This window comes from Triticum urartu, chromosome 2A (assembly GCF_056163025.1).
Source record: "Triticum urartu cultivar PI428250 chromosome 2A, HENAU_Tu73, whole genome shotgun sequence".
NCBI lineage: Eukaryota > Viridiplantae > Streptophyta > Magnoliopsida > Poales > Poaceae > Triticum > Triticum urartu.
The window spans coordinates 301,412,545-301,433,784 of record NC_141874.1 but is presented as its reverse complement, the minus strand read 5'-3'; the positions used below and the strand labels follow the sequence as shown (position 1 = coordinate 301,433,784).

Sequence of the window (21,240 nt, the reverse complement as noted above, 5' to 3'; positions counted from 1 at the left end):
AGATATTAGCATGGATTTTGTGCTTGGTTTGCCTAGAACTAGAAACGGCAAAGATTTCGTGGTTGTTGTTGTGGACCGGTTCTCTAAAATGGATCATTTCATTACTTGCAAGAAGATAAATGTTGCTTCACATGTTGCCAATCTTTTTTGTAGAGAAATATTTCGTCTCCATGAAGTTCCAAAGACTATTGTCTCCGACCGCGACGTCAAGTTCTTGAGCTACTTTTGGAAGACACTATGCGCCAAGCTCGGCATCAAGCTTTTGTTCTCCTCGGCATACCACCCTCAAACCGATGGCCAAACGGAGGTGACGAACAGATCACTCTCCACTCTACTTCGCGTGTTGATCAATAAGAACATCAAGGAGTGCGAGGAGTGTATACCCATTGCTGAGTACGCCTATAACCGTGCAAGACATTTGACTACCGGCAAGTCCCCCTTCGATGTCGTCTATGGTTTCAACCAATTGTCACCATTGGAGATTCTTCCTCTACCACTACAAGAGCGCGTCAACATGGATGTGAGTGCCCGAGTAAGCTACCTCAAGATGATGCATTAAGATACAAGGCACACCGTCGAGAGCCAAGTACAAGGACTCGTGACCAAGATCAACGTCAACAAGCAACCCATATTATTCAACATTGGAGATCTTGTGTGGCTACGCCTTCGCAAGGAGCGCTTCCCCAACGAACACAAGTCCAAACTACTACCATGAGCCGATAGACCCTCCAAGGTGCTTGAACTCTACAACAACAACGCTTACAAGATCGAAATCCCATGCAACAAGTACTTTGTGAGAGACATCTTCAATGTCAACAATCTCTCCCTGTACCACGGTGATGAGGATTTCGATCCGAGGTCGGATCTTTCCCAAGCGACGGGGGAGATGATGTAGAGCATCCCATGGTCATCCCCATGGACACTACCTCAACTATTTAAGCTACAAGTGGACCCATGACAAGAGCAAGAGATCGTGCTATTCAATCTGAGGTGACATCACGCCTACTTGAGTTTCCCTCTCCTTCGAATGAGACATGGCTACTGCCTATGTCCGAAGCGCTATGTGTGATCAGGTATAACGCACAAGCCACGGAGCCGAGAGCTGAAGAAGAGGAACATGCATCAACTCCCTGTACAGCCTAGAGCTTCCGGCTAGAGCCTAAAAATTCTGGCCCCTGGAACCTCCGGCCGACCCGGAGCTTCCAACCTCCGATGACCCAGACCAGCCCGGACGTGCCAACTATCTAGTTAGCCCGGAACCTCCGGCCCAGGACACCAGGCAAGGTTCCACCGTGCCAACTCTCTGGTCAGGCCGGACCTTCCCCGGAACCTCCAGCGCCCGGAACTTCTGGCCTCACTGGGAACTTCCGTCCCTACCTGCGCACAGTGACTTGGGTCGAGGCCCGCGTACCCTTTTGCTTCCAAGAATATATATACTCTTCTCCTACTTATGTTTTCAGGGTGAGCAAAGTAGTAGCTCATTGAGAAGCTTTGCTCTCCACTTGATCCCCTTCTCCTTAGGAGTTCACGACCTCTACAGAGAAGATCCCCCAAGTGGATTCAAGACTTCTCATGGGAAGACCCCCTCAATACATCCTCATGGAGAAGAACGTGCTAGTTGTATCGTCCCTTGTTGTTTGTGGATCTTGTATCTCGTTATGTTTCGAGGATCTAGCACATGTGTAACCGAATCTTGTTGGTTTGAGTGATTTCCTCTCATGTTTCCCCTCATGTTTCCCCTTGTTTTCCCCTCGTGTTCTTCATGTTCTTCGTGGGATCCGCTCCTTTCGTGAAATATCGAGCATCTAGGGTTCTACCCTACATCATTTGTGATGCTCAATGGATTTTCATGAAGACCCTCCAAACCTAACCTTCTTTCTAGCATCTCCGAATCTCGAGGACAAGATTCATTTTAAGGGTGGTAGTTTGTAACATCCCAAAATTCTAAATTTTGGAATGTTATATTAAATAAATATTTTATGAGTGTTTGTTTGATTGTTGTGTGATTGATTGTGTGAAATTGAGTGGAATTGAAATTTATTTTTGAAAGTTGCATCAGAGGAATAAAAGGGCTTTCCCAAACTTTCACCTTCGCATTTGATCTCGATGAATTCAAATCCATTTCATCACCAAAACCCTAGAGTGAAGATAATATGACTTCTTCCATTTAAAGAAAAGAAAAGGGATTTGAAAAATGATTTTAATTCCATTTGAAATATTTCAAATTGATAAACTTTAAGCAACTCAATGAGTTCATGAGAGAAGATAAAATGACTTCTTCAAATTTGAATAAAGAGAGTTGGAAGTTTAAAGAAATAGCTTGAAAATCACTTTGAAGTTATTTGAATTTCCAAATCTCAAATCCTCTTGGGAGTTATTTGGTTTTTATTTCAAATAATTTTCTCCTAAAAATAAATAAATGTAAATAAGGGTAAAATGATTCCCTTTAATGGATAATTAGGAGAAAATAAATTTGAAATGATTTTGGTATTTTAGAAATGATTTGTATTGATTTTAAATGCAAAACTAGCTTTATTTGACTTTTATGAATTTTTATAGAATTTATTTGAACTTGAAAAATAGTTCATCTTATTCTTGGTATTTTACTAAGTATTTTGGTATATATTGTGCCTATGTATATTTCGGTTACTACTTATTTTATGACTCTTTGTGCAGTTTTTCTTTCTGTTTAAAAAAACTCGCACCGGCCCAGGAACGACCCACCCAAGCTACGCCTCTGGCCGGCCGGCCCAGGCCGCCTGAGTGCTTCGCCTCACACACCCGTGCCCATCTCTCTCTCACTCGCTCTTTCCCCTGCCACTAACAGACGGGGCCCGTAGCCCTATCGTCCCAACCTCCGGCAGACCCCGCTGGATGAGCACGCACACACCTGAACCTGCCAGCCAAAGCTCTAGGGATAGAGCTTATCCCTCGCCCCCAAGCCCTCTCTTCGCCCCTATAAGAAGCCCTCGACTTCCTCTCTATGTTCTGCCAATCCTTTCGTCCCCACGCCCCTCGCATCGCTCGCCATAGCCACTAGGATGACGCCGGAGCTACGCTTTTTCGTCGGAGGAGTTCGTCGCCCGTGAGCCACCCCGACCGCCACCATATACGTCATTTTGATCCCGAGATGAGGCGCATCTCTCTAGCATTGTTGTTTCACCCTAGGATCACCGAGCCGCCCCGACGCGTCGCTCTCTCGCCTGAGCTCGGGGCAGCCAACTTTGCCTCGCCCGTTCCGACCACCCCGACCATCGCCGACCCCACCACCGGATCACCCACGCCGCGCTGAACTCCGCCGCCTCCTTCCCCATCATTGAGGAGCGCCAGAGTCGTCGCCCTGTCCACCTCATCATCGCTCGTTGCAGACCACCAACCCCCTCGCTATAAGCCGCCCGCCCCGCCCTTCGTTCGTTAAAAAAACCTACAACGTGGTTAATCGTAGTTTTAGTTCAACCGATCGGTTTAGTTAAACCGATCTCGGTTATATTATTAGACATGGTAACTATTTTTTTATTTAGCGGACGTCCACCGTGTAGCCACCGCAGCGAACGCTGATCGGCCAGCCATAGCCCGCCACATGGCCAAGGGTCTGTTCGTGGTAAATTTGTAGTTTTTATTTTAGATTAGTCCCTGAACTTAGATTAGCCACAACCTTTTAACCGTAACTCCAAATTCAATGAAACCAATGCAAAAATGTTCATATCGAATAGCTTTATCTAGAGAACCTGTGTTTATAAATTGTTGATATGTTCAAATTTGAATTTATTCAGATTTGAATTCAATCTCCATTCGGTCATAACTTTTAAACCATAGCTCTGATTAAGTTGTTTCTTTTTGCACTTTTCACCGTAGCCAAACACTATGACTTGGACAGATCTCACAATATTTTCACACAATTAGGATCTGTCCATGATAGTTTTACTTTTATGCCTCATATGCACTTTAGTTCACATCACATTTGTGAACCCTATGTCACATGTAGTTTTGCACTAAGAAATTTTTGTGATGGTTGAGTGTGCTGGATTTTCATTTGGTTTTCTGAGTCTTTTTGTTGTTGTACATGTTATTTGGTTCTCTACAATGATTTCTTATGTCAATGCAATGTTTGACTTCATAGATTTTCATCAGAGAGTGATGAATAGTTCTATTAAGTAAATTTATAAGAACGATATAATCTTCAACAACTATTACCACACAAGTTCACATTTAACCATTCTTTCAATTACCTATGTTTTTTATATGCACTTAGTCCTTTGCGGTAGGATTGCATGATAGGAACTTATGTCGGATGGATATGCTTTTACCTAGTAGTTGATTTGAGGTAGGTTGAACTATACACTCTTTGTCACCATCGTGTAAGTTTATTTTTGCCTTGCTAATGTAGACGTGGATTGGAAGTGTTAATGGTGAGACATGAGTGACAAAGTAGTAATCAGGACCAAGACTTTTAAATGAACTACCTGGGCAGAAATTGGTTTGAATGGTGGCGAAGTATAGTTGGAGCATGCATGGGAAATCCATGGTGGTGCACCACTAGTGGTCCGTCCGCCCAGGCTCAAGGCGATCAAACGTGTTTTCATGTCTAGAAGCTTACATGTGCAACCACAAGCCAATATGAGCTCTGTCTTAGTTGAGATAGTGTGACCTATTCTGGGATGGGCCAGCAGATGTACAATGAGTAGGTGTACTGGCCTATCCATGTCGTGGGTTAAGGGGAAATACTTTTGAAAGACTACGTCTCAGTCATCCTGTTCTCAAACACCAGGCAGTGCAAGAACATCAAAGGAGGCGATCGAGTCTTGTGGGGAAAAGTGTGCAAACCTCTAGAAACTGTCAACCTAATTGATTAGCTGTTTCCCTGATTACATACATCTTGAGCATCTAGTAGTTGAAATACCGAGAGATATCATCACCCTTAATTTAATCAGTGGGTTTAAACAAACTTTGGGAATGGACTGAGTTGGGGTTGCCATCTCAATCTTACGCAATTTTTGTAGCAGTAGCAAAGTTAACCTTAGAGCCTCCACAACCATATTGCATATAGAGATAGGGTTATTTTCATCTGCCAATATCTGTGATGGGACTCCACACCCAATTGTATGTTTTTGCTGAGACATATGAGGTATATATCAGTTTTATGTTACTTATACATTTGATCGCACTTTGATATATACATTGATGTACTGTGTGTGCCAGCATACTGATCCAGGGATGGCACAGATACACAGAGGCTTGACCGTTTGAGGTCGCTACACATGTTAATTTCCTTTGTATTTGATGGAATGTTGTAACGATACAACTTTGGAGGCAAGAGGACACATGAAACCAGAGTTGAATGCTTCATAGCATTACAACACAATTTCTTTATGTTGGAAAATTGTATGTGCATATAAACATATCCCGGAAGCTTGATAGCAATGCCACAAATTAGTCAACCTTCCTTTCGCCCACATGTGCGATATCCATAATCCTGGCCCACATGCCGTGTACCATTGGTGCAGCCAGCTCGTTGTGCCGCAGTAATAATGACTAACGAGCAGTCAAATCATAGAGCCCCACCTTTCCCATACTACTAGTAAAAGTTGCTCGGGCGAAGCAAACCATCATTTCACTCTTTGTTGAATGCCCTCGTACTCCAATATTCCAAGAGTAATGTTGCTTGGACGATGCGACCATAAGTACACGGAAATATTGGACAGTAGCCGCACAACATCAAGTGTATGGGTTTACCGGGCTCAATTCAAAAATTGAAACCAACCAATGAATTACTAGATGGTGATCGTTTAGAGCAAGTACTATAGGAGTGATGTAAGCGGGCTGTAAGACTATAATTATTGTACTAGTACCAAAATTTCAGATTTTCCATTTTATACGTCACATTTTTATTAATTCCCATCACATGTTCAGATTTCTAGGTGCATTAAATCTCTGCTTGCAAGAATAAGATAAAACTCACCAATACATGTGATGCTTCTCGGTCCACTCACGTGGGTGTGCAGCCGTGGGCGGCGATGAGTTTAGTGCGGCGGGACACGATGGCTTCCTTAGAGCATGGTTAATAGAAGAACCTGCTACCGGCTTCATAATCATGCCACGTCGATGCTAGCATTTTTTGCTTAGAGGCTGATACATGCCGTGTATAGCGCCAGCCTCTAAGGACTGAGAGGCAGCCTTAGAGGCAGCAAATCAACACACTATGGATGCTCTAAGTCACCTTTAGTAAGGATGGGGTGTACTCCTGTCCCCTTTTAAATTTGGCCGTTGTGATATCCCTTCCTGTCTAATCCATGAGGGAAGAGGACCGGGGCCAGTATAAATATAGGCTAGTCTCCACCATAGAGAAGGAGATCAGTTACGATCCCAGCTGCCATCGCTTGAGCCTTTCAGAGGAAGCTCACCCTTGTACTAGTTCATCTTCATCCTCCTCGCAAGGCAATCCAACACAAAGTAGGAGTAGAGTTTTACACCGCGAGGTGGCGCGAACCTGGGTAAACCACTGTGTCCGATTCCTCTCCCTTCTCGCACGAGCATGACGGAGAATCCCCGTGAGATAGTGAGCGGCAAGCAGTAGCTTAGCAAAGTTGTTCATGCACACCCAGAGTTCGAACCTTTCTTGGGTCCATGACGACCCGATTCCGACAGAAGACAAATAGGTTGAGCAAGTAATGTGTTTGTGAGTGTACACATGTAATATAGTCCCTGAAGATTTAGTTTAACACATGAAAGACAACCCGTAAAAATGGATTTCTTCATGTGAAGAATTTGATGATGAAATTGGCACGACCTTTGAAGAAATTGATGTAAAGACATTGAAGCTTGATGACTTTTGTTTTCGTAGGTTCTTTTATTTTAATTTGAGTTATAGGAAAAACCGTACTATTAAAGGGGTCTAGGTGAAACATATTTCACATTTCCAAAGTATTGGTCAAACTTACTCAAACCTACACACACAAGTCGCTTTGAGTGAAGCCTTTGGAAATCTCCAGTTCAGCTGAGGCATTTGCGAGCGAGACTGACAAAGTTCATCTGGTCGCTGACGAATTTAGTCAGGCTGAGGAGTTGGGAGTTTGCCAGTGTGATATGCCTAAAAGTGAGGAAATTGAGTGCCTTGAGAAATTTGAGAATTAAAATTTCACCCGCTGCTGTGCCGCATGTCAGTTGCCGAGTGGATCCTTATCCTGAAAATGGTCGAATCAAAGAATGGCATTTATGACAATTCATCTCGGGTTACCCCTGGCTATAATAGCCGCCCCCACAACAACTAATTGGTTGGCTTCTCCGAGAGAACTTGACACTTGTCATAAGAGAGCAACCCATCCTTCGATGACTTTGAGAGAATCCTAAGTGAGGAAAAACCCAGAGCCAAAGTGATTGATTTGTGTGATTCGATGCCTATTACCTTTGAAGACTGTCATTCTTCCAGACGGTTAGGCATCAAGTTCTGAGTACACTAAGAGTCATTGTGGTGTGTTGGTGATGTGGAGCATCCTATGGCCATCCGCATGGAGCTACCATCGTCTCATCAAGTGCCAAGAGGACCAATGACACAAGCATGAGTTAGAGCCCTCGAGACCAATGTGACATCTTTCCATAGTGATATTACATATGATACACTCGAGACATGGTTACTCCCTAAGTCCGAAATGTTGAGCATGATCAGGTACCAAGAAGACCCTCTCAAAGATGCATGTGAAGACGGACAAGTCCCCAAGTTCACGGATGAAGAGGAACGACGAAAGGAAGCGGAGAAGTCCCCAAGCCTCGGACATGTGGCCCCTAGAGCATCATCCATAGCCGTCGCCGTCCAACCAAGGCTACACAGCCCGGACATCCGGCCCAATCCCGGACATCCGGCCCAGCCCGGACATCCAGCCCAACGCCTGGAAATCCGGCTCCTCCTATCCAGAGAGTAACCAGAATCGACCAAGTCTACCCGGACATCCGGCCACAAGCCCGGACATCTGGCCCTTCGTGTGCCGCCAGACATCCACCCCAGCCCCAGAAATCCGGTACGCCAACACAGAACTTCAGTGAAGCCCGCATCCCAGGACCCGGACATCCAACCCCCTTAGACCGGACATCCGGCACCCCCTCGAAGGCCCGGTCATCCGCCCCCCCTGTCTGCACATAGTAAAGGGCCGAGGCCCATGTATGCCTTCAACCCCTTTGACTATATATACCCCTTCTCCTCCCTCTTTGTTTGGTTAGCAAAGGATTAGCTCATTTGAGAGATAGAGCTTTGCTCATCCACTTGATACCTTCTCCATCGGAGTTCACGACATCTATGGAAAAGATCCCCCAAGTGGATTCAGGACCCCTCACGAGAAGACCACTCAAGACCTCCTCACGGAGAAGAACTACCTCCTCTTGTATCATCCTCGGTTGCGTTTGGATCTTGTATCACTATTTATATTCATGGGTCTAGCACATGTGTGATTGTTCTCGTTGATTTGAGTGTATTTCTCTCCCGTTTCCCCCTCATGTTCTTCAAGTTCTTCGTAGGATCCTCTCCATTTCGTGAAAGATCAGCTCGAGGGTTTCCACCCTACATCATCTTGGTATCATGAGCCTTGGTTGATCATGAATTTGGAGCCCCTACCCCTGTTTTCTAGCCTTGTTTTGTTTATTTTGTCCCAATTTTGAAAATCCCCCACCAAAAATTGCCCCATTTTTTTGTGATTAGTTGGTGTGATGAAGTTTGTTGGATTTGATCCGTGGATTTCTTGTGTAGTAGATAGATCTAGCTTTCCCCCATCTTTTCCACAATTTACATCCATGAAACCTCGCAAATTTTGCCCCGCAATCCCACCTTTTCCCCATGAGTTCATCGAGTTCATCTCGGATTTGGAGGCCTGGACATCCGGCCCTTGTGAGCGGACATCCGGCCTCCTGCAGCACCACTTCCTCCACCATTTCACTCCTTCCTAAGTTTTGCCAATTTTTTCCCATGTTCCCACTTAAACTTCCACATACCAGCTCCGCTTTCTGCCACCACCATAGCTTACCCGCTACCAACTCCGAAAATTTTAACACATTTCATTCTTTGAGAATTTGAGTTGCGTTTTCCGTTTCCTAACACATTTTCGCAATTTATGGATGGTGCGACATCGACATCACCACCACTCATCTTCGCCACAAACTCGTCATCAAGAACAGCCACTCCACCATTTTGACACCTTCAATCGACGCAAGGACGGTAACTTCGACAACACATGTGTGTACTCCCTTACCATTGCATTGATAACCCCATAACCCATTTTTGCGTATCTTTCCTATCGAGACTAGTCATTGAGTATTGTCGGCAATGTTACTTGTGCACATTAGTGATCATAGCTCCCATTGCATACATACCATGTCATCTTGGTAAATATCTTAGTATCATCTTTTGTGTCACAAGGTTGTCATAGCATATACACAATTGCTATCTTGGTTCATGAAGTTTTGCATAATAGGCCAAAGAAAGAGATCAAAAGAGAAAGAGCTAAAAAAGGTTTTAAGCAAAATAAAAATATAAGCAAAGAGCTTTTAAGCATGAAACATAGCATCATACTACATTAAGATTGTAATACACGATCATCTTGGATCATATGACCGGAACACCATATGTATAGCATACTTAGGATAGAAGTCGTTGCATTTTGCTTAGTAGGTTGTGCACAAGACTCGTATACGCCTATTATGTAATCGAGCTAGTGTCTCTCTAGAGTTGTGCAACAAGAGCATTTTCGTGGATTCCACATTTTAGCTCATTCCTTGGTTGCATGACCCCACCTATCTATCCGTGTGTGTGTTTCCGTGTGCCATATCTTGCTATTGGTCTATTTGTTGCATTTGCAAATTTGTGAATCTTTTCTGACATTATTGATTCTTGCTAACATTCGCAGCAAATTTTATGCCACCATCCCAACCAAGCTACACCAAAGGATTTATTTGTGTAGGTGTGAGAGATTGATGAGATACGGCACCAATTGTGCTATTCCCTTGGTAAATCATTGACTGATCTTTGATCCATTCTCAACATCGGTCAAGGTACATTTTATATTGTTTGTCATTTCTTCCACTCACACACTTACTTGAAATGATTGATAGCCCAACTACTTCTACCAACCCACTCTTCGTCGAGCAAGACGAGGACCCGAACACCTATGTCACCAAGAACCACCACTTCGGAGCACTAAGAGCATTACATCAAGAAGAACAAGCATTGAGCGACTGCAATGACAATCTCGCCACTGACTTGCGACATTCCGAGAAATGTACAAGAGACTACTTCGACAATAAGCTCGACGAACAAAAGCAAGAGAATCATGCAAGAATGGACTAGATTCGTGCCTTGTTGCTCAACCGCTCTTCTACCACTTCGTCATATTCAAGACGGAGCCCCTTGAGTCAACATTCCGAAAACACCATCTCTGGATCAAGCACACCAACATCTACGTCGAGCCGCACGCCAAGACCATCAACCAAACTGCAATTGTCTACATGGCAATGGTACACAAGAGCAACTTGAAGAGCAAGAACATCGACATCGCCAAAATCAAGCTACCTTTGGCAAGCACAAGAACGGCAATGCCTATGCCAACAAGAGGAAGAGCGAGCATGCCAACACCAAGACAGGCAAGACACCGATGCTCTCCGTCAACAACAATAGCGACGTGAAACTGAAGCACTTGAGGCGCAACGTGCCCTCCGAGACACAAGTCGTGCCGTCGACGCACGGAACCGACATACTTGTGAGCAAGAAGAAGCACTTTGCGATGAAGTTCAAGAGAGGAATTATCAAGCACGATTGCACTGACAAGTTCCACAAGCTCCTCTGCAAGCTAGACAAGAACCACAAGTTCGCCAAGAGCAACACGACAATGGGAATCCCCCACGTCAAGAGCAAGTTGAGGGCGACAATCCTCCACGTCAAGGATGTCACCACCCTCGACCCCAACACAATGAAGAGCAACACTACGGCATGCTCAAGTTCACCATGCCCAAGTTTTCTGGAAGCAGTCCCTCATGGGCATTGAAGATTGACAAGATCTTTCGTTTGCACAACTATGAGGAAGAGAAGAAGATCGCCATGGCATCTCTCAAGTTCCAATACTATGTCCTCATTTGGTGGAGCTAGTCATTGAGCGTCAAGAAGCAAGAGGTGAACCACCAATAACAACTTGGGACCAAATGAAGGTTGTCATGAGAGCGTGATTTGTGCCAACATACTATAACCACGACCTCTTCAAGCGACTACAACTCCTCAAGCAAGGAACAAAGACCGTTGTAGAGTACTACAAGGAAATGGAGATTTCCATGATACGAGCTAATGTCATGGAAGATGATGAGCAAACTATGGCACATTTCTTGAATGAACTCAATCACCCTATCAAGAAAATCGCTGACTTCCAACCATACTCAAACCTCATCGAGCTAGTGCATCAAGCTACTAAAGAGGAGCGACAAGTGCAAGATGACTTCAAGTATGCCAAGTACTTTTCCAAGGTAAACGTATCCTGGGAAACGAGAGAACTGATGCACCGAATGCACTAGCACGGTATGGGCCATTGGACTCGAAAAAGAGTGACATGATTCGGTACGGTGATGGGCGTGGCATTACATTTGCAAAACCATCCTTGCAGTAGACCTAAATCCAGCGATCAGACCTCTCTATACACACATCGTCTTCCTCCCCTCGCCTTATTTTGTACGAGGCCGTCCAGCGGCGCGCCAGGGTTCGAGAAGTCTTCTCTGTCGCCTCTTCCCCTCTCATGGACCAACATCCCTTCTGTCTTGTACCTAGTTTCGGCCCCATTGAAGCACGAGCGCCCCTCCTCTTCTCTGGGTTGCGCCCAACAAAGACGCCATTGCCGCCCTCGAGCGTGTAAATATAGCGCCACTATGCTATCGCTCCAGGGGACGACAAGAAACTACTGCCCAAAGGAGCCGGCTATCTTCTATGCCTTGAGGATCTTAGGGTATGTTCTCTTATCCCATTATCCATTTATCATGGTCATATTGGGTTCTTCTGCTTTGTGATTTTTCCCTAACTGATTCCAAACTAGTGTCATTGCGAACTTGATTAAGTAGTATGAGCACCAGATTTACGTATGAGATACACGGCTGCAAATATTGTAGTGCAAAATATCCCTTGCAAACATGAATAAGCAGTGTTCTGAACCTTAATATGTATTGTATTTTGTAGTATAGAAAAACCATATGTATGCAAAATCTAAAGGAAGATTTGTGTAGCTGTGCAGTTGAATAGGACCTGGCCATTGTCCTTTACAGCTCAGGATCTGAGGTATAAGCACCGAATTGGTTGTTCCGTTATCCATGTATAGTCATATTTGGTTCTTCCAAGCCATTAGTTTCCTACGTGTTTGAAGGAAGGCTAGTGCCATTTGGTAATATCAATAGTATGGGCACGAAATTCATGCATTAGATGTAGATATAATGGTGAAATTGTAGCAGTAATCATAACAAAATGTGCAAACAGTCGAGGGGATGTGCATTGTCTGTTATGTTCCTTTGTATGCAATTTTCATATACCTTTGCTAACTTAATAGTAAGGTTTGTACATGAACGACCCAGCATGTATGTGAAAAAATTATTTACTAGGAACCAACTACATGTCAAGAGTGGGTTAGTTACTAGTTGTTCATGTGGGGTTCTTATATATGAACTTCTTCCACATTGCTGATATGAAATGGAAACGACATTTGCAATGTTGAATCAAACTTTCTATGGTAATTCTAGTTCTTCAGGTTCCTCATTTTTGTAGAACCCTTGGTCATGTTCAGTTGAACTTTCTAGTTAATTACTAGTTGTTGATGTTCCTCATTTTGTCTTGCTGCAACCGCAATCCACATTGTCCGTATGCTAAGTAAAAATCTTGATGTTTTGTGGTTATATTTCACAAAAATAAGCAACCATTTTGTCCATGGGAAGTGCCGCTCTAAGCATTGGGTCAACTATGGCAATGGGAGTTGAAGATGATGCCAACAGTTTTGCCCTGGTAATTTATTTGTTGTATTGGTCATCAATGTACATCACACGGTTTTTGTCACCTGATATTTTTTTTGATATTTCTAGGGCATGATCCATCAGGTCGAAAACGATGGAAATAGCTACCACATGCCAACATGAACTAGCCGTCTTCCGTTTTGTGTAAGTAGTTTTCTTTTTCTCACATCCAATGCATGAGTTGTATCTTATGAACTCAACATCTTTTTATTTTGCATATCCAGGGGTCAAGATATGATCCCGAGTATGATCCTAACTTAGAACCCGTGATTGGTATGCAATTTGATACCTGGGAAGAAGGTATGGCATTCTACAAAATATATGCTCATGAAGTCGGGTTGTCGGTTCACACATGGACAACACACAAAGATGAACATGGCATAGTGTGGAAGAGGTTTGTTTGTGCTAGGGACGGTTGGAGGAAGGTGACCCAGGAAGTGGAAAGGATAAAGCCTAAATGAAAATTCAAGTTAACCAGGTGTGGTTGTGAGGCTATGATTGGATTGAAGAGGCAGGATGATGGCAAATATAAGGTCGCCCGGTTTGTTCAATCACACACTGACCAACTTATTTTGCCTAGTAAGAGACATCTCATCAAGTCAAATAGAGAAGTAGTGAGTTAAGGAGCAAACTACTTAATGTCATATGGGAATGGTTGGCACATCTGCAGCCTATCGCTTGCTTACTGAAGAGAAGGGGGTCCAAAAAATGTGGGCTGCACAAAGCGTGACTTCCAAAACTCTCATCGTGATTTTAAAAGAGCAATTAAGGGAGCAGATGGATAGATCATAGTAGATATATTGAAAAGTAAGCAAGCTGCCAATACAACGTTCTTCTTTGATTACCAAGTCGATGAGAATGACAAACTTATAAATATTTTTTGGGGGATAGCATATGCAAAAAGAATTACTCAAGCTGTGTCTTTTGAATTAAGATATCGTTTTAATAGGTATAACTTGGTATTTGCCCCTTTCACAGCAGTAAACAACCATAGATCTTGTGTCACGTTTGGTGTTGCTTTTTTATGGAATGAGAAGAAAGAATCTTACATATGGTTCTTTAAGACTTTCTCGAAAGCAACGTCTGGGGTTGCACCTAAGCTCATCATGACCGATGAAGACCAAAACATGAGAATAGGGATAGAACAAGTTTTTCCAAAAACTATAGATAGGCTTTGTATGTGGCACATCCTCATGAAGCTTACTGAAAAAGTTGGTGCACCATGAAAAATAATCCAGATTTTCATGAACGGTTTATGTCATGTGTTTGGGGATCAGAGACACCAACTGAGTTTGAGTCACAATGGTGTTCAATAATCTCTGACTTTGGGCTACCAGATAATATATAGTTGTAGGAGAAGTATGAGTTGCGCAAGTCATGGATTCCAGCATATTTTACGGAAATTGCGCTTGGTGGAATCTTGCGTATGATCTGAGAGTGAGAATACATTCTTCAGACACTTTGCCAACCGAAATCTTGCATTGATTGAGTTTTGGGTCAAGTTTGAAACAGCTTTAGAGGAACAACAACAAAAAGAATTGCAAAAAGACAATGCCAGCCTTCATACACTTCCTGTGATTGAGACTTGTTGGAGTATCGAGAGTCATGGTAGAGATGTGTATACTCATGAGGTTTTTGCTGAATTTCAATGCCAAATGGTGGCTGCAAGGGATTATTGTCATGTTAAATCAATCATGCAGTTTGGTGAGGTCCGGACCATTGGTGTTAGCAACAAGAGTGGCAAGGTTAGAGTAGTTAGTTTCAACACTAGTAGTAAGGCAGATGTCGGTGTTCTGGGAACGGGGGTCCCCAGACTTGCCTGCCTACAGCCCACGGTGTGGCACTGCGAGCGGGACCGTACGGCCCATCTTCACCAAGAAGCATTCATGACCCTCGCGAGGGTCCAAGCCTCGCGATGCGGACGACACAAGACCTCCTCAGGAGCGGCCTTACCAGGTTGGCTCGCGAGGGGCAGAGAGATCAAGGCCAGGCAAACCTCGCGAGGTTCCAATGACGCAAGCCATGGCGACCGAGACTAGGCGGGCGCCATCGCTCACAGTGTCCTTGTTTCCTCTTTGGTGCTAAGGAGGCATGCGCAGACAAAGAGTACCGAGGTATCAAGCAAAGGTTTCCGTATTGGTGCAAAGAGACTATCGGATTTCGGGTTCCGGCAGACCCTTGAGGTTCGAACACTGGGGTGTGCGCGGAGATTTTGCCTCCTACCTTCCTGCACCCCTCCGCCACGCTAGGATCAAAGCTATGAAAAATAACAACACAAGGGACACAGGGTTTATACTGGTTCGGGCCACCGTTGTGGTGTAATACCCTACTCCAGTGCGTGGTGTGGTGGATTGTCTCTTGGGCTGATGATGATGAACAGTACAAGGAAGAACAGCCTCGCGAGGGTTTGTTCTTGGCTAGGGCGATGAACTGCTGGGAGGAGTTCAGCCACCTTTCTCTATCTCACTCTCTCTCTCTGCTTACCACCCCTCTACTTGTCGAGCCCTTGGAGGAGACTAAGCCGAACCGTTTGCTACGTGAGTGGCCGGTCCTATTTATAGTGGCCCTGGTCCTGTCCCCAAATATTGAGCGGGAAGGGAGCCAACAATGGCGGGCTAATTTGAAGGGGGACAGCAAGTATCAACTATCCTGACAAAAGTAGTCTTCGCCTGTGCAAAGCTCTGGTGATGACGCCGTCTTGGGCTCCACGGTGACCTCCGTCTCGTAGTCCTCCTGGTCTTGGGCTCGTTGCACCGAAATGGCAACCTTTGCCTGACGCCTCGGTACTCTGCCGCTGCGCTTGCCCCCTTTGCACCAAAGAGGAAAGGAGGACGCTCCACGGGCTGGCACCCGCCTGGCGCCCTGAGTCGTCATGGCTTGCGTCACGGGCACCTCGCGAGGTACCCCGCCTTGATCTCTCCGCCTCCTCGTGAGCCAGCCTGACGAGGCCGTGCCTGAGGAAGCTCTGTGTCGTCCGCCCCGCGAGGCTTGGCCCCTCGCGAGGGTCTTGAGTTTGTGTTGGTGAAGATGGGCCGTGCTGGGCCCCCCTTTGAGCCACGCTGCAGGCCGCAGGCAGGCAAGTCTGGGACCCCCGTTCCCAGAACGCCGACAGTAGCCCCCGGGCCCAAGGCGCTCCCGGACTTGGCTGTACAGTGAGGCGGAAGGGCAAGAGCGAAGCGCCACGGGCCCTAACAGCCTGCGGCCTTGGGCGCCGCGTGGCGGTTGATTGGACATGGGCGGCACTGTTCCCCCACGCCCTCCTTATCTTGCGCCTTGCCAGGCGGACCCGTAGTCGTACACAGCCATTCCCCTTTTATCGCTCGAGCGATTCATGTCCTTCCTCTGCTTGAACCCTGGTTTTTATTTTCAATTCAATCTCGAATCCTCCCCCCCTTCCTATCACCATGGCCCCGACGAAGAAGGGAAGAGGGAAGAATCCCGTGTCTCCGCCTCGCCCGCTGCCGTTGGCGGACCCCGCCAAGGGCTTGGGTAAGGTCAGCTTGGCTCTGGCCACCATCTTCAATGAATGCGGGATAACGACGGCCTGGCCCGTGTCCCACTTCTCCATTGGAAGGATAGTTACCAAGGTCCCATATTTCGCCGACGCCCTGTGGGCAGGTCTGGTTCCCCCCTTTTCTAATTTCTTCAATGGCGTGCTCTCCCACTATCAGATCCACATGCTGCATCTGAGTCCTGAATCCATCACCCTCCTTTCGGTCTTCGCCTTCGTCTGCAAAGCCATGGTGGGCATCCCTCCTTCGGTTGCCTTGCTGCACCACTTCTTCTCGCTGCATCTTGTCAACCCTACCCAATGCTGGGCGTGCGTAAGCTTCGTTGCCGCACCAGAGACTGCCGCCTCTGGGATTGACTTCAAGCTCCCCCTGCCCGCGGTTGGGTTCCGCGAGCGGTAGCTGTATGTGGACGCAGGGGTGCCCAGCCCCCTACTAACGGATCCGACCTCGCCTGCACTCCCCAATTCGGGCTGGGGCCAGGTGGCGCTTGGGAGCCCCCGGCTCGTCTTCGTCTGGCGCCGCTTCGCGCTCTTAAGGTCGCTTGGCGTGACAGCGCCGAAGGTGGTGAAGGAGTTCCTGCTATGCCACGTTGCTCCTCTTCAACGCCACTCTCGCCAGATGTGGGCCTTCCGTGGGCGCGAGGATAGTATGAGGCTCTAGGAAGAGGACCTGGCTCCTGAGGTGCTGAAGACGATGCTTTTGACCCTGGCTGGGGACCCCAACCCTGGTAGCGTCCAGCAGGGAGGGGCCTTGCTGTACCTATGCCAGAGCAGGGTTGACTTTGTGAAGCAGATGCCTGCCTTTGATGAGTGGGGGCTGCGCCCCGCCGGCCTTCAAGGGTCTCGCGAGAATCCGGTGGTGGTGACTGCCCTTCCAGTCGGCCAAGGCGACTCGTCCTCGAGTGGCGGAGCAGGGAGGTACGAGGCGCCAGAGGCCGAGGGGGCTCCCGGCGTGGTGACGGCACCGGGCGAGGCTCATGAGGAAGCAGTTATCGGGGCCCGTACCGCTGAGGCTGAGGGTGACAAACAGCTGCCCCCTGCGCCTGCGACTGGGGCCCCTGAGGCTCCAGCTGCTTCTCTTGGGGAGGCGATTGGCGGCGCGCATCAAGCAGGCGCCCCTGACGCTGATCGTCTTGACGCTCCATCTTCGTCGCAGGTCGATCCCTGCGCCCGACCCTTAGGCCGCTTCCGCGTGGACTTTGGGGCTCTCCGGAAGAGAAGGGAGGCCCCGGGAGACGGTTACCCTTGTCGCCTGCTAAAGCGCAGAAAGTACTTCGCCACTGATGAGTAAGCCTTCTCCTTTCCCTGCTCCTGATCCTTCCGTTGCTCTTACTGACCCTTGCTCCGCAGGACCCTTCCAGCCGAGCTTGCTGAGACGGCTGAGGAGCCGTCCCCTTTGGCTTTGCCCCCTCCACCGTCCTCGAGCGCCCCAAGCAGCGGAGCCCTTGTGGCGAGGGCGATCGAAGAGGCGAACCATCCCGAGGCATATCGTGGCCCCGCGATCCTCCTTCGCGAGCCTTCTCGTGGCATAGCCAACCTGCCATGGGCTTCTCGCCTAGTCGTGGACTGCGATTGGCTGAGGCGCTTCCTGCGCTCTTCTCCTGAGGTCGGGCTGGCCCCAGGCTGGGCTTCTGACGCGGCGTGCCCGGCCATCGCGAGGGTGCCAGCCCCCAGCCCCCAGCCCGGGGGGGGGGGAGCGCTGACCTGCAGCCCCCGGTGCTTGCTTGGGGCAGATGATGGTGTGGAAGACGTGCTTGAGCGCGCTCGGTAGCGTCGCACTCTCCGCCAAGGATTCCTTCGAAGGGCGACTGACGCAGTGAACCTGCTTGGCGAGGAGCTTGCTGATGAAGACGCGTGCCTTGAGGCCGAGGGCCTACGCCTGGCTGCAGAGAGGCGCGAGCTGGAGGGCGCCATCGCCCTTGTGCATCGTCAGCGCGACCTTGATGAAGTGGAGGCCAAGGCGTCGTTGGTGGCCTCTCGGGAGGCCCGGTCTCGGGCTGCTGAGGAAGCTCGGGAGGCTGACCGGCGGCGAACAGCTACAGAGGAACGGGCTCGGGAGCTCCTGGCCGGGTGCCACTCGCTGGAGGAGCAGGTGGAGCTGCGCGAGGCAGCCCTCGCGTCGATGAGGGTGGCCTCCGGCGACTCGACGGAGCTCTAGAAGCATGAGGAGGCGCTGACGCTAGAAGCCGCTGAACGTACCCGCGAGTACGAGCATCTGGAGACGAGGGAGCGCTTGGTGACGCAGGCAGAGGACGATGTCGCTGCACAAGAAGCCCGTGTCCTGGAGGAGGTTGGACGTCGGGTGGCGATGGCGCATTTGAACCTCAAGCACGAGTTCGAGGAGAAGGTGGGGTTGATCCGGGCCGAAGCCGAAGGCAGGACTGCTGCCCTGAGGGCCAAGCTGGAGGAGGTGACGCGGCGGGCTGATGCTTCCTGGGCCGTCCTTGAGGTGGCACAAGGTGGGCTAACCATCTCCCAGGCTTAGGTGCTCCTCCTTCGCCAGCGGGTGGAGGAGGCCGAGGCCGTCGCGCACGAGAAGGTGGACGAGATATGTCAGCGGCGGCTCCTGTAGCATGAGCACAACCCCATGCTGACCACGCTCCGGGAGAGGGCCAACGCGGCCTTGGGCAACATCTGCGAGGAGACCGTCGGCGAGCCGCACGCGGTTAACTACGCGGGAAATCTTCAACTCTTTACTGACGTGGTGATGCAGCTGGAGGCGCGGTCGATCAGGGCTGACAGGTTGGTGGAGGAGAGTAGCCGTGCCCTGCTCAGGCGCGCCTTTTCTCGTGTCTTCAGCCATCTCCGGAGCATGGATCCCCACTTCGATTTCGACGCCGCCATCGCCCCAGTCCCCCAGGCCGTCCGAGGTGAGCTAGCGCACTGGGTGGAAGACCATGTGGAGGCTCTTATCAGGGCCTTCGCCTCGGACAACGACGACGCGATCGTGGCGGCCGACGAGGGCGGCGTGACGGGCGGCCCTGACGCCGCCAGTGGCAACGCGGGCAGCGGTGGCGAGTTCAGCGACGCCAGCGACGGCCCCGATGGCGCTCCTGAGGACGCATTGGGAGATTCATCCGACTGATTGTGCATCGTTCCTGCTTACCCTGTATGAATAGAACTCAGGTTTTGGCCTGATAGCTGTGAGAGCATTTTGGAGGGGAGCCCCTCATGTAAAACTTGTGTTTATCGTATCAGTAGGACCTACATTGCCCATGCGCCCGCGCCAACTGGTTGGCTTAAGCGACGCGCTGGTCGGCTAATTTACCTTTGTCCCATGCTGGCCCTGGGGCAGCCCGCAGGAGGCTGTGGAGCCCGGAGTGTTTCCTGATTGAATCCGTTGGACCTGCAGTAAGATGCCCTCCTGAGAGGACGCGGCGGCGGCAGTCTGGGCTGCGCGCAAGCTAGGCCTGACCCGGCTCGCGAGGGGCTCACGAGGGGAGGCAGCTGAGGCGAAGTGGTAACCGAAACGCGAGAAATTTCTCGAACGAGACTAAGCACCCCTTCCCCGAACACACGCAAATCTCAAATTCGAATCCAACTTGAATCCAGCGGGGGAAAGTGGCAACCAAAGGGAAGAGCAACAAAAGCAAACAAAAGGCCGCGCCCGGCACCTAGTCTAGTCTTGGACGTCTTCTCACCAGCGCGGAGCTAAGTGCTGCCACTGGGCGTGGGAGGGAGCCCCAGGGCCTGAGGCCGGCACCCCTGAGATTCCGGGGCGCGTACAGCCCCACTCATTATTACGTGAGAGTGTCACGGGGCAGCGACCTTCGCAGGCACTGGGCCTTCTTCACAGGTACTGGCCTTGCTTCATATCGCCAGATGAGGGCGCCGCCTTGCGCCACACTCTAGTGCCATCAGCAATGACCGGAAACCAGGACGCTGCCCGATGGGGTAGAGCGGTCGCCAGCGGTTTCCCGACGACCATGGGTCCTCCGCCGGGGGCAGGCCCTGGGGCACCTCCCCAGCAGAGGGCCTACCTCCTGAGAACGCCTTGCTCCGAATGCCGCGGTGGCAATGTCGGATCCCTGCCTCTCTCCTGCAGCCCCCTGCGCCCTCCTCCCGAGGGGTAGGAGACTGTGGGAGCGGGGCAGCTGCTCGCTGCGGCGACCTGCACCTCCTGCGATCCATGGTTAGCGTATACCTGCTCCTGAAGCATTAGTGGTACCCGATAATCGTTGCCTCCAGCGTGGCCAGTGGGACCGTCCCGGGGCTCCTAGAAAGGCTCAGCTTCTAGTGCCTTGTCCCCCCAGCTTGGGCTGAGGAGCGAGCCTTGTCCGTTCTCGTGAGGGTGTCATTGGTCCATCATGAGGGGCACGTATTCCTCCGGCGCCGTCATCCCGAATGCCACGCCGTAATGCCTCGCATGCCACGCGGTCCTGCCTGACGCACCCACCGTGGGGTGGCAGCGCGGCCGCCCACTGGGGCCACGGGTTGCGTTGAGTCCTTCTTCTTCGCGGACCGGGGGCGGGGGCAGCGCCGCCGCCGGTCCGGCGCTGACAGCTTCGCTGGCGTCGTAGTAGCCTTGGAGCCCGTGGGCGCGCGTGGGGCCCCCGCGTGGGTCGCCCTGGGCTTGAGATGGGAGCTGGGTGGAGAAGGGTTGAACCCCTGAGGCGGCGAAGCCCAGGAGCTCTGCCACTCGCTCCAGCAGCACGTCGTGGCCGCCCTCTAGCAGTCTGCACTGCAGCAGCTCTCGGGCCACCATGAGTGCGGCTCTC

At 49.5% G+C, this 21,240-nt stretch overlaps 1 pseudogene; it reads left to right on the top strand.

The window, feature by feature from the left end:
* Positions 1–10,631: 10,631 nt before the first annotated feature.
* LOC147984897 (protein FAR1-RELATED SEQUENCE 5-like) lies at positions 10,632–14,237 on the top strand (annotated as a pseudogene).
* Positions 14,238–21,240: the final 7,003 nt, after the last annotated feature.